Raw genomic sequence first — 13,422 nt, 5'->3', positions numbered from 1 at the left:
GTTTCGTTCTGTAACGATTATTTGTAACTAAGCAAAGTCATTGCTGTTTTCAAACGGATTTACATTTATTTTGTTAATAAGGCACTGTACAAACCTCAGTGGGTGTACTATAAGAACTCATTGTAGTAAAGTCTATGATGTTCAAATGTGTGTGAATTCCTAAGGGACCAAAGTGCTGACGTCATCGGTCCCTAGACTTACACACTAGTTAAACTTAAATTAACTTATACTAAGAACAACAGACACATCCATGCCCGAGGGAGTACTTGAACCTCCGGCGAGAGGGGCCGCGCAGTCCGTGACATGGCGCCTCTAACCACGCGGTCACTCGGCGCGGCTCCTATTATGTTCGAAACTTTTGTTGAGGTGTGTATAATTCTTGCCACAAGTGATTTGTAGTACATGTTATTTGTCGTTGTCAACTGCAGATGCAGCAGTGTTGTTCCTCCACCAGCAGTTCCCTGTCCAAGCCATCGACGATTCCAGAATCTCCTTCCTCCGTTGTTCTTCGACGATAGCTAACAGAGTTAACGCAGCTACTTTACGTGCGTCCATTTTCATAAACAAACTGTGTGATTTGCACGCCAGGTACAGGCAACAACCAGTGCCGGTTTAAGGCTCTAGCGACACAAGCGGCCGCTTGAGTTACCTAAGGAGCAACTAGCGCAAAATTTTTGCATAAGACGTATCGTAACTAAGACAACTCATTTCCAGTCTCACAAGATTTAGATTTATTTGTAAAGGTGTTAGGAAAAACCCAAGGAACGCCACCTAAGGTATGAGAGAGGGGTGGAAAGGGGGAGGAGGTACCAAATGACATGTCACTTGTGGTTATGTGTGTGTGGGGGGGGGGGGGGGGGAGGGAGGGGTAGTGTTGCCAGATGACTATGTCACTTGTGCAGAAAAATGTTCTTGAAACGGCAGTGCCAACAACTGCCCCTGTAAAGCGCTGTGGTCGTAAATCACGATGGAACGTAGCAGGAAATTTTAGAGTTTGCAGCAACTGCGAGGGATACAACGTCTGGCATGCTCCGTGGAAGGACGGCCTTAATCCGCTCGGCTAGTGGTGCTGATTGCCGTGCATAACTCAGAGTTGTCACTCCAGGAAGAATTGAGGACCTCACCCTTCGGGAAGAATTAAGCGTCTGACCAATCCAAAATGGCAGCTAGGCGGTGAGCACGTGCGCGGCTGGCTGCCACTCTCTGGGGGTTCGGCGATTCTCCACGCATCCGCCGCACCGCCGGCTCACAATACAGTTACGGGCACAGCCGTGGGCCCGCGTGTGCCCTCTGGTACCCGCCGTACAAAAAGCGCACCGCCGAGCTCGTGGCCCCGGCAGTAAATCATGCCGGCGTCTGGCCCCGCCGATGACGCGGCAGCTGCAGCCGAAAAACGGGACGGCCCGCCAATTAAGCACTGGCGGAGCTGCGTTAAGCGGCGGTGCTGGAGCCGCCGTAGAGCCGACAAACGCGGCCAGCCCACGCGCCCCGCTCCTTTGTCCCGCCGCGGCAACCTTTTTTCCTGCCGCCCCCGTGTGACGGAGCCGAGCGTTTAGACCAGCCAGCTAGGCTGAAGCAACGGCCAGCTCATCCGCGTGACGCAGCTGAGCCAAGCTGCCCGCATATAGGGCGCATATTCAGTCACTTTGGTACCGCATCTCAGCAGTCGGCAAAAACTTCACCTAAACTCCACAATTACAGTTTTCCATATTAAAACTCATCTTGTGATGCAGCTAAAAAAAATCTACAAAAACTGCGGAGAGAAAAGTCATTGGATAGTGATATGCACATATACAGACGGCGGTAGTATCGCGAACATGAGGTACACAAGCGCAGTACATTGCCAGAGCAGCCATTTGTACTCAGGTGATTCATGTGAAACGGTTTTCGACTCGATTATAGCTGCGCGACGGGGGTTAACAGACTATCAACGCAGAATGGGAGTTGGAGCTAGAAGCATGGGACATACTGTAGTGAAATGGCAGGAGTCAATTCACGGGGTTTCGAGGAAGCCGAAAGGCACGCTTTTAAGCTCACGCAGGCTGGCGTGAGGTCTGGAACAGGTAAAGTAATTATACTATCAAGAAAAGTACGTAGCTTCAGGAATACTTAACTTTAATCCATAATTGGTGAACATCGCTCTGACTGTACAGGCATCACAAGATTAACAGCAAATGATAATGGCGCCTTGCTAGGTCGTAGCAAATGACGTAGCTGAAGGCTATGCTAACTATCGTCTCGGCTAATGAGAGCGTATTTTGTCAGTGAACCATCTCTATCAAAGTCGGCTGTACAACTGGGGCGAGTGCTAGGAAGTCTCTCTACACCTGCCGTGTGGCGGCGCTCGGTCTGCAGTCACTGACAGTCCGACGTATACTACCGGACCGCGGCCGATTTAAAGGCTACCACCTAGCAAGTGTGGTGTCTGGCGGTGACACCACACATACCATTTCGGAAATGGGAAATTAAATATTCCGAGATCCACAGTATCAAGTGGTTGCCCAGAATACCAAATTTCAGGCATTACCACTCGCCACAGATAACGCAGTGGTCGACGGCCTTCACTAAACGACCGATAACAGCGGCGACTGCGACAAGCAACGCTGAGTGAAATAACCGCAGAAATCAGTGATCAGTGTGGGACGAGCGATGAACGTATCCGCTAGGACAGTGCGACGAAATTTGCAGTTAATGGGCTGTAACAGCAGATGACTGATGCGAGTGCCTTTGCCCGTAACACGACGTCGCCTGCAGGGGCTCTCCTGGAGTTGTGACCACATCGGTTGAACCCTAGTCGACTGGGAAACCTTGACCTGGATAGACGAGTCACGATTTCAGATGGTAAGAGCCGATCGGAGGGTTCGAGTATGGCGCAGACCCCACGAAGCCATAGATCCAAGTTGTCAACAGGGCACTGTGCAAGCTGGTGCTGGCTCCATAATGGTGTGGGCTGTGTTTACGTGGGGCAACGGCCTCGCCGCAGTGGATACACCGGTTCCCGTGACATCACCGAAGTTAAGCGCTGTCGGACGTGGCCGGCACTTGGATGGATGACCATCCAGGCTGCCATGCGCTGTTGCCATTTTTCGGCGTGCACTCAGCCTCGTGATGCCAATTGAGGAGCTACTCGACCGAACAGTAGCGGCTCCGGTCACACAAAACCATCATAACGACCGAGAGAGCGGTGTACTGACCACACGCCCCTCCTATCCGGAACCGCGCGACCGCTACGGTGGCAGGTTCGAATCCTGTCTCGGGCATGGATGTGTGTCACGTCCTTAGGTTAATTAGGTTGAAGTAGTTCTAAGTTCTAGGGGTCTGATGACCTCAGAAGTTCAGTCTCATAGAGCTCAGAGCCATTTGTACCAGCCTCCTATCCGCTTCCTCAACTGATAATGACACGGCAGTCGGATGGTCCCGATGGGTCACTTGTGGCCTGAAGATGGAGAGCTGCTGCTGCTGTGTTTACATCGATCGTTGACTGGAAATTGGTTATGTTCGGCTACTTGCAGGCGTTAGCAACCATTCATGGACTTCATGTTCCAAAAGAACGATGTACTTTTTATAGATGACTATGCACCATGTCAGACCAAATTTATTCGCCACTGGTTTGGAGAACATTCTGGACAGTTCGAGCGAATGATTTGGTCAGCCATAGAACATTTATGAAACATAATTGAGAGATCAGTTCGTGCACAAAATCCTTCACTGGCAACACTTTCGCAATTCCGGACGGTTATAGAGGCAGCATCGCTCAATGTTTCTGCAGGGGTCTTCGGATAGCTTTTTCAGCCTATGTCACGTAGTAGTGGTGGTAAATTCCCGTGCGACAAAACTGCTCAGGTTATCGGTCCCTAGGCTTACACACAACTTAATCTAACGTGAACTAACTTACGCTAAGGACATCACACAGCTGGCCGCTGTGGCCGAGCGGTTCTAGGCGCTTCAGCCTGGAACAGCGCTGCTGCTACGGTCGCAGGTTTGAATCTTGCCTCGGGCAGTGATGTGTGTGATGTCCTTAGGTTAGTTAGGTTTAAGTAGTTCTAAGTCTAGGGGACTGATGACCTCTGATGTTAAGTCCCATAGGTCGCGTCCTGGCACAGCCTCATTATACCAGAATGAAGTAAGTGCGAACTGCGTAGCGCAATCGGGACGTTAACGACAGTAGGTTAGTTATAAATTGCTGTCAACCTCTGTATCGGAGATGAGAGAGAGAGAATCTCCTTTTTTTTAAGCAAATACGTTTCCTGAAAATAGGTTACAGAATTGCAATAGGCAGAAAAGATTGGTTAGTTTCTATCAAGTTCATTCTCACATATACTTATGTGAGGTGTTGGACCATAAACCCCTTAGTAAGATTCAGTCTATTTATTCGGACTTGCTACTTCAAAGCTAATTGCCGGTACCTATAAGAAACAAGTACAAAGCAATCAGTTGTTCTCGGTTAGCACTGAAATCTCTCTAAGTAATTGAGACAAAGACTGACAGCCTCAGTTCAACACTATTCCAATGAAACTTTAAAAATCCTACTTGACCTGCAGTTCCTGAGTGTCCACCAGAGTCTATCGCCGTCTTCTCGCAGTAGAAGTCTTTATCAGCTGTATCGGCTGCTATGGGCCTACTCGGCCCCGCTGGCGTCTCGCTGTGGAATCTCCAAACTGTCGGCACTGGCTCTGAATCTGCGTCTGAATCTCTGCATCTAGCTGATCCGCTGCCTGGCCTTTTATTTCGTTTCTCATGTACTTGGGTGAACGTGAGTTAATTTGTTTCACACGACACTTTTATTTCTAAGTGATCGGATTGCACAAGAATGCCTATGGTTCCACACAACACTCTCGTTTCCAATTGGTCGGCTTGCGCAAGAATGCCTTCGGTTCCACGCGACACTTTCGTTTCTAGCTGCACACAACTTTATTTGGTTCCACACGAGTCTTTTCCGCACGTGACTGACCGCCCTGGTGTTTGCGTCTTCCATTGTGCAAGGTTGATTCATGCTGCTTCCCCAGGCAGAAAGTCAAACACTAAGTTATTTGATCAACAAGCCATACTTGGCAGCCTCCGCCGCTTATCTAGTCCCTACGTCCTGGTGGACTATTTCTTAATGTCGGCTGGCTGTTTGCCTATAGAGCCTGGACTCTTATTATGGTCACAAAAGCAAGAATAAAAATTAAAATTTTCTACGGTCACAACAGTGCTCAGAGCCATTTGAACTATTTGACAACACACACATCCATGCCCGAGGGAGGACTCGAACCTCCGACGGGGGGAGCCGTGTGAACTGTGGCAAGTCACCAAGGGACCGCTCGGCTACTCCACGCGGCTATATGCCACGTCGAGTTGCAGCTGTATGCTGGGTAAAAGGAGGTCCGACGCGATTGTAGGTATCCGAAAACTTTTGTCTTCTTAGTGTAAAACCCTCTCTCAGGTCTGTTGTTTGGTTGTGAGAACACCACCAGTTGTCAAACGTGTGATATTTTTACTAAAACATGTTTGAGGAGTACGTTATCCATTATCAGGTGCTTACAGCTTCTATGCCATTAATCAACGTCAAAACAAAAAGCTCAGTAGGAAACGTGTATTGTCAAACATACTCCTCTCAGAACATCTGCCACGCGGGATCAGCCGAGCGGTCTAAAGCGCTGCAGTCCTGGATCCTGGACTGTGCGGCTGGTCCGGGCGGAGGTTCAAGTCCTCCCTCGGGCATAGGTGTGTGTGTTTGTCCTTAGGATAGTTTAGGTTAAGTAGTGTGTAAGCTTAGGGACTGATGACCTTAGCAGTTAAGTCCCATAAGATTTCACACATTATCAGAACATCTTACGTTGGCGCGTTATACTCTCAGCGCACAGATATAAAATCTATAGACGCGCGGGAATCGTTCTGGCAAGGATAAAGGCCGGAAATGGGGAAATCCACTGGCATAAGCGACTTTGACAGCGGACGCGTATCACCTGGGAACGAGCACCTAGGAAAGGGCGAAGCTGTCCGACTGTACACTTGCTTCTGTTGTGAGCATCTATGGAAAGCGGTTGAAGGTCGGGGAAACCACGACTCAGTGACAAGATATTGCACGTCCAAGTCCAACTGCAACATGGAGGTTAGAGGCTGGCTCGCTCTGAATAGGAGGATACGTGGCAATCTGTGGAAGATCTGACGCCAGAGTAAAATGCTGATGCAGCCAGAACTGTTCCTGAGCACATAGTTGAGCTCACATTCTCCAACGTGTGGCTACGCAGCATATTGCCCCAATGAATTCCTCAATTACGATTGGAGTGGGCAAGAGGTGATAGGGCTTGGACCGTGGATCAAACTGAAACGTGTCGCCTGGGTGGATGAATCACGTTTCTTGTTACACCAGGTCGATGGTCGTGTCCAGGTACGCTACCATCCAGGTGAATGGCTGCTCGAAGCATGTATCACACCACAAGTGCAAGCCAGTCGGGGTTGCATTATGACAGGGACTTTCATCTTGTCTTCAATAGTTTTGTGGCGGCGTTCGTAGCGACAAACAATTCGCTGTAGAACCGGCTTACGAAGTCACCGCCACACTTTTAATAGCGGGCCGACCGGTCCGCTGGAACAGTGAACAGAAAGATGAAAACCCAAACACTCTGATTAAATAAAAGTCGGTACTTATCTTTATTAACGAAGATACAGAAATACAGTAGTGAACTCCGTGTCTACAGAAATCTGTCTAGTTCGAGTCGGAGCGGCTAGGTCAGCGTCGGCTGACGACAAACAACAACTCTGCTGCGATGAACACACAACTGACTAGCAAGTACACAATTCGGTGGCGAGTATACAACTGAGCGACGAATACAGAACTGTCCTAGCGCTCGCGAGTCCAGCGCTTAAGAAGCCAGAAGCCAGCGGTGGCGCGCGCAGACTTGCGGCGATTTCCTGTCTCGCTGGCGCTGCTTATGCGGACGACGTCCGGACTTTAATGCTGCCAACCTTTTGGCAGCGGGCTCGGGTGGCATTACTGGCTAGGATATAACAAATAGGACCTCTCTTTGCAGTAATCGAATGTACCGAGACAATTTGTGAGTTTCCAGAATGAGATTTTCACTCTGCAGCGGAGTGTGCGCTGATATGAAACTTCCTGGCAGATTAAAACTGTGTGCCCGACCGAGACTCGAATTCGGGACCTTTGTCTTTCGCGGGCAAGTACTCTACCATCTGAGCTACTCAAGCACGACTCACGCCCCGTCCTCACAGCTTTACTTCTGCCCGGTTCGCAGGAGAGCTTCTGTAAAGGTTGGAAGATAGGAGACGAGGTACTGGCAGGAGTAAAGCTGTGAGGACGGGACGTGAGTCGTTCTTGGGTAGCTCAGATGGTAGAGCATTTGCCCACGAAAGGCAAAGGTCCAGAATTCGAGTCTCGGTCCGGCATACAGTGTTAATCTGCCAGGAAGTTTCATATCAGTGCACACTCGGCTGCAGAGTGAAAATGTCATTCTGGAAACATCCCCCAGGCTGTGGCTAACCCATGTCTCCCCAATATCCTTTCTTTTAGAAGTGCTAGTTCTGCAAGGTTCGCAGGAGAGCTTCTGTAAAGTTTGGAATGTAGGAGACGAGGTAATGGCAGAAGTAAAGCTGTGAGTACCGGGCGTGAGTCGTGCTTCGGTAGCTCAGTTGGTAGAGCACTTGCCCGCGAAAGGCAAAGGTCCCGAGTTCGAGTCTCGGTCGAGCACACACTTTTAATCTGCCAGGAAGTTTCATACCAGCGCACACTCCGCTGCAGAGTGAAAATCTCATTCTGGAAACATCCCCCGGGCTGTGGCTAAGCCATGTCTCCGCAATATCCTTTCTTTCAGGAGTGCTAGTTCTGCAAGGTTCGCAGGAGAGCTTCTGTAAAGTTTGGAATGTAGGAGACGAGGTACTGGCAGAAGTAAAGCTGTGAGTACCGGGCGTGAGTCGTGCTTCGGTAGCTCAAATGGTAGAGCACTTGCCCGCGAAAGGCAAAGGTCCCGAGTTCGAGTCTCGGTCGGGCACACAGTTTTAATCTGCCAGGAAGTTTCAATTTGTGAGTTATGTGAACATCATTGCGGATCACCTGTATCACTCCGGGCTTGATGTCATCCCTGAAGACATCCTCCAGCAGGATTGCTATTCTTGTCACAAGGTCAGAATCGTTTGTGAGTGCGATAGTGAACTCACGCTGATGTCTTGATCTCCAAATTGGCCTGACGATGGAACCCATTTAGGACGCTATCAGGCGCCAGCTCTTCGCCTGCAAACAGCTGGCCTGTTATGCAAGGGATTGCGAGACCTGTGTGTGGGGCCACATACCTCCAAAAAACTATCAAGGACTTGTCGAATATGATTTTCGCTTAACGGTGTAGCTACTTTCATCTTGTCCGCAGCTCGTGGTCTCGCGGTAGCATTCTCGCTTCCCGAGCACGGGGTTCCGGGTTCGATTCCCGGCGCGGTCAGGGATTTTTTCCTACCTCGAGATGACTGTGTGTCGTTGTGTCGTCTTGTTCATCATCATTCATCCCCATTACGGTCGGAGGAAGGCAATGGAAAACCACCTTCGCTAGGACCTTGCCTAGTAAGGCGGTGCGGGTCTCCCGCATCGTCCCCTACGCTCTGTCAATGAGTATGGGACTTCCTCATCCTCACTTTCATATTTCTAGGAGTAATGGACTTCATGATCATCAATCTTTCACTAGTGAGAGGCAATAAAGAGACCATTTCATTCCCACATAAACACCTCTCACATGAGAAACCCTGGGCGGTATTCTGTGGGCAATGGCGATGCATTGCGTTGTGCTGTTCTCTAAGTGTTTTCACTCAAAATGTTCAAATGTGTGTGACATCTTATGGGACTTAACTGCTAAGGTTCCTAGGCTTACACACTACTAAACCTAAATTATCATAGGGACAAAGACACACACCCATGCCCGAGGGAGGACTCGAACCTCCGCCGGGACAAGCCGCACAGTCCATGACTGCAGCGCCTTAGACCGCTCGGCTAGTATTTACACTCCGTCACCAGAGTGGGGTAGTGGTGTCGGGTACTCTGTAGGTAGTGGTCTGCGAGTGTGTGGATATTGGCAGCTATAGCACGGGATACCCACTGAAGTTGTGGTTTTGTGCATATATCCCGGCGCTGACGCGGACTTTTCCGGGTATAGCTGCGGATATCCACAATAATAACTACTGTCTCGTCAAAATTTAAGGGACAGCATCAACATTACGATTTTAATCTGTTTGTGCGTTACAAGTGTGCGGTAATAATGATGATTATTGTTTAAATCATTACAATAACTCATTTGTAACGAAATGTTTCTATAGTAGTTTGAACGCACATTTTGCTGGTGACAGGAAATGTATGTAGACGTTTGCAAGGATTGAAAATGACGACATGGCGATCTCCCTGAGTTTCTGCACAACTAGACGTACATCGTGTTTTCTTGGTACCGCTATTTGCCTTACATCTGGATTATTACTCTTTTGTAACAGAGGACACTTAGACTGATAAGCCAAAACATTACGACCACTGTGCTTACGGAGACGCCTCGTGGCGTTGCGGGTACATGACGCGGTAAAAAGAGTCTATAAGCGGACTGGGGATCACCCTAGCGAAGATGTAGGCTGCAAATGAGGAGATCCATTGAGATAAGTGACTTTGACAAAGGGCAGATTATTATCATTTACACCTGTGAACGAATATCTCGAAAATGGTGACGATGGTCGAATGTTCACGTGCTACTGTCGTGAGCATCTACGGAAAGAGGTGGAAGGACAGTAAAACTACAACCAGACGGTAAATCGTTGGGCGTCCACGAGTCTTCATAGAATGTGGGGTTCGGAGGCTTGTCTTCTCTGTAAAGCAGGGTAGATGGTGATCTGTGGCATCTCTGCCGAAAGAGCACAATGCTGGTGCATGCAAGAGTGCTTCGGAGCACACCGTTCGTCGTTCATTGTTGAACATGGAGGTCCGCAACAGACCACCTGTACGTGTTCACATGTTGACCCAACGACATCGTCAAACACGATTGCAGTGGGAACGGGCCATTGGGACTCGACCGTAGATCAATGGCTACGTGTCGGCTATTCGGATGAATAACATCTTTGCTACACTAGGTTGATGGTCGTCTCCACAAACGCAGTCATCGAGGTGAACGGCGGCTCGAAACGTGCAGCGTGTCACAGACACAGGCTTGTGGGAGCAGTATTAGGCTATGGGAGACGTTCTCTTGCGCTTGCATGGGACCTGTGGTAGCAATCGAAGACATGCTGACAAATTTGAACCACCTGCATCCATTGAAGCTTGGAGCCCTCCCTGACAGCGATGTCATTTGTCAGCAGTATAATTGTACTCGTCTCGGAGCCAGAACCATGCTACAGTGGGTTGAGGAGCATTATAGTGAACTCATGTTGATGTCGCTGCCACCAAATTCGCCTGATGTAAACCCTATGAAACCCATCTGGGTCGCTATAGATCAACGTCACCTCGCACGAAAATCAGCAGCCCTTTATTTACGCGAATTAAATGATCTGAGGGTAGAATCTAGTGGCACCTACCATCGCAAATCTACCACAAGACCCAGTGATGTATTTCGTTCCAAAGACCGACAAACAGTTATTAAGAAGGTGGTCATAATGTTTTGGCTCATCAGTGTATGTAATTATCGAGAGCTCTTAGAAAGCGATATGAATGTTTTTCTAGGGCACTACACCCATTTGAATATTCGTTTCATAGCCTGACTTCTGTACGAGTATCACATACGTCATACTTAGTATAAAACTGATGGTACTATCGAAGTTTCTCTTAAAAATATATCTATTACATTGAGAAGTATAGCCCTTTCATATGATTTAAAATTACGGTGGATTAATTGCTGTTTAATAAACGAATTAAATGAATAATATTCAACAGTATACAAGATTTGGCTACAACTTGTTTCAAAAAATGGCTCTGAGCACTATGGGACTCAACTGCTAAGGTCATTAGTCCCCTAGAACTTAGAACTAGTTAAACCTAACTAACCTAAGGACATCACAAACATCCATGCCCGAGGCAGGATTCGAACCAGCGACCGTAGCGGTCTTGCGGTTCCAGACTGCAGCGCCTTTAACCGCACGGCCACTTCGGCCGGCAACTTGTTTCATGACGTGACATTGTTGACAAAATATTTTGCAGAAAATTTCAGAAACACAGTTTCAGTAACTACAACAGAGAGATGTAAATCAAGGTATTATAATAGTGTGAACACGGAACTTTTCTAGCTCTCACACTCGTTTAGAGACTCCGACGACGTTTTCTTCACCTGTTACTACGAAGTAGTTAAAAATATTTAATTGATATAAATCATAAGAACAGATTCTTACTACAGAAGAGATCACGCACCAAACTTGCATAATGCGAGCAAGTAATGCCTCACGTGTATTGATTTTGTCCTCATAAACATGTCTTTCATCTGTCCCCATAAACAAAAATCCATTGGTGTTAAATCGGGCGATCTGGGTGGCCACAGACGTGTAGCACCACGACCGATCCACTTCTGGGGAAAATGTTCATTTAAATGTGTAGTAACGGCGTTGGTTAAATGTGGAGGCGCGCCATCATATTTTATAGATTCAACAGAAAATAACAAAAAAAAAAAAAAAAAAAAAAAATGGAAATCGTGCTTTACTTTAATCTCGTACAGTTTTGCGATGACTCCATATTAACAAAGGTGCTAAATGTGAGGCAAAATCTTTTATTAGCCGTAACTCCGTAACTACACATTTGCGGACCTATGTTTATATGAACTTCTTTCTTTAGTTTCACTTTTAGAATAACATATTAAAATGTTTTCATATCTTCGTGAATCACCTTCAACCACCAAAGAATGGTCCTCAAATGCTAGTGCAGGCTTGCTTCAACAACAGTCGCACTGGTATCAAAATACATTAGCACAGTTACGGGGAAGTAGTAGCCGAAGGTGTATGTCTGGATCACAGTGTTGTCCGAAAGTGAAAAGTGGGCAGTAGAAAACCGAAGATGAAGAAAGTTGGTACATAGGAGGGTTGGAATTTAAATAGTGGCAACTATTTAAACACAACCGATACAAACGAGTTACATGTTTGCATATGTTAATGTCCTTCAAAGTGGTCACCAGCGTTGTGTAGAACCCGTTGCCAGCGATGTGGAAGGCGTAGTATACCTTTAGTAAAGCCTGTTCTGTTGATGGTGCAAATGGAGCGATCTAAACTGATTGTGATTCTCGTGTAGGACTGTGATGGTGCTATCCTAACGCATTACGTTCCTCCACGGCAGACCGTCAGTGCACAGTATTACTGTTCGCTTCCTGAGCATCAACTCGACCAGCTTTGTGAAAGAAGCGGCAACACTTTCTGCGCAACCCACTCATCATGTTGCACGACAATGCGCGGGCGCATACAGCTCAATCTGTGGCTGCTCTGTGCGGTCGAAGGGACTGGGGAGCACTGTACCATTCACCATACTCCCCGGACTTCAGTCTTTGTGACTTTGATTTGATTCCGAAGATGAAGGAACCACTTCGTGGCATTCGCTTCAGAACTGTTCCAGAGATTCGACAGGCAGTAGACCGCTCCATTCGCACCATCAACAGAACAGGCGCTGCTAACGGTATACTACGCCATCCACATAACTGGTAACGGGTTATACACAACGCTGGTGACTACTTTAAAGGACAGTAACAGGTGCAGATATGTAACTCTTTTGTATAGGTTGTGAATAAATAGTTGTCACTATTTAAGTTTCAACCCTCGTATTATTTAAAAAACGAACTAGGATGAAGCAGTGTCTCAAAGAAGAGACACTTGATGATGCTCCCATCTGCTGGGAGAAGCTCTAAAGGGAATAAAATTGGAGGCAAAATAGATCTTAGAATGTGTAAAATAAATTTGCTAGTGATCGCTGCGAAAGTACCAAGCCGAATAAAAGAAGGGAGGACGGGATCAAGGCCACATTTATTCAACCTTTGACTCTGTGCAGCTAGCTTGGAATCAATTCTAGAGGTTTCCACGCTTCTGTGCTGTCTTTCTGAGACGGAAGCAAGCACTGTTTTTGGCGATACGAGTATGAGGAACCGTCAGTCAGAAGTCCACAACAAAGTGACCAATTGTCAACTGAATATCTGTAAAACAGCATAAATTGCTTTAACTGTAGAGCAGTTATAAGCTGCCGTTCCGGTATCTCCCTGTGAAAAAAACACTACTGGCCATTAAAATTGCTACACCAAGAAGAAATGCAGATGATAAACGGGTATTCATTGGACAAATATATTATACTAGAACTGACATGTGATTACATTTTCACGCAATTTGGGTGCATCGATCCTGAGAAATCAGTACCCAGAACAACCACCTCTGGCCGTAATAACGGCCTTCTACGTCTGGGCATTGAGTCAAACAGAGCTTGGATGGCGAGTACAGGTATAGCTGCCC

General features: G+C 47.5%; 1 non-coding gene across 1 annotated transcript; it reads left to right on the top strand.

Annotated features, from left to right (window-relative positions):
- Nucleotides 1–7,616: 7,616 nt before the first annotated feature.
- Trnas-cga lies at nt 7,617–7,691 on the top strand. The gene has a single exon. It is a non-coding gene; the product is annotated as a tRNA-Ser (tRNA).
- Nucleotides 7,692–13,422: the final 5,731 nt, after the last annotated feature.

Source organism: Schistocerca piceifrons, chromosome 5 (genome assembly GCF_021461385.2).
Source record: "Schistocerca piceifrons isolate TAMUIC-IGC-003096 chromosome 5, iqSchPice1.1, whole genome shotgun sequence".
Taxonomy (NCBI): Eukaryota; Metazoa; Arthropoda; class Insecta; order Orthoptera; family Acrididae; genus Schistocerca; species Schistocerca piceifrons.
This window is presented reverse-complemented; position numbering and strand designations above follow the sequence as displayed.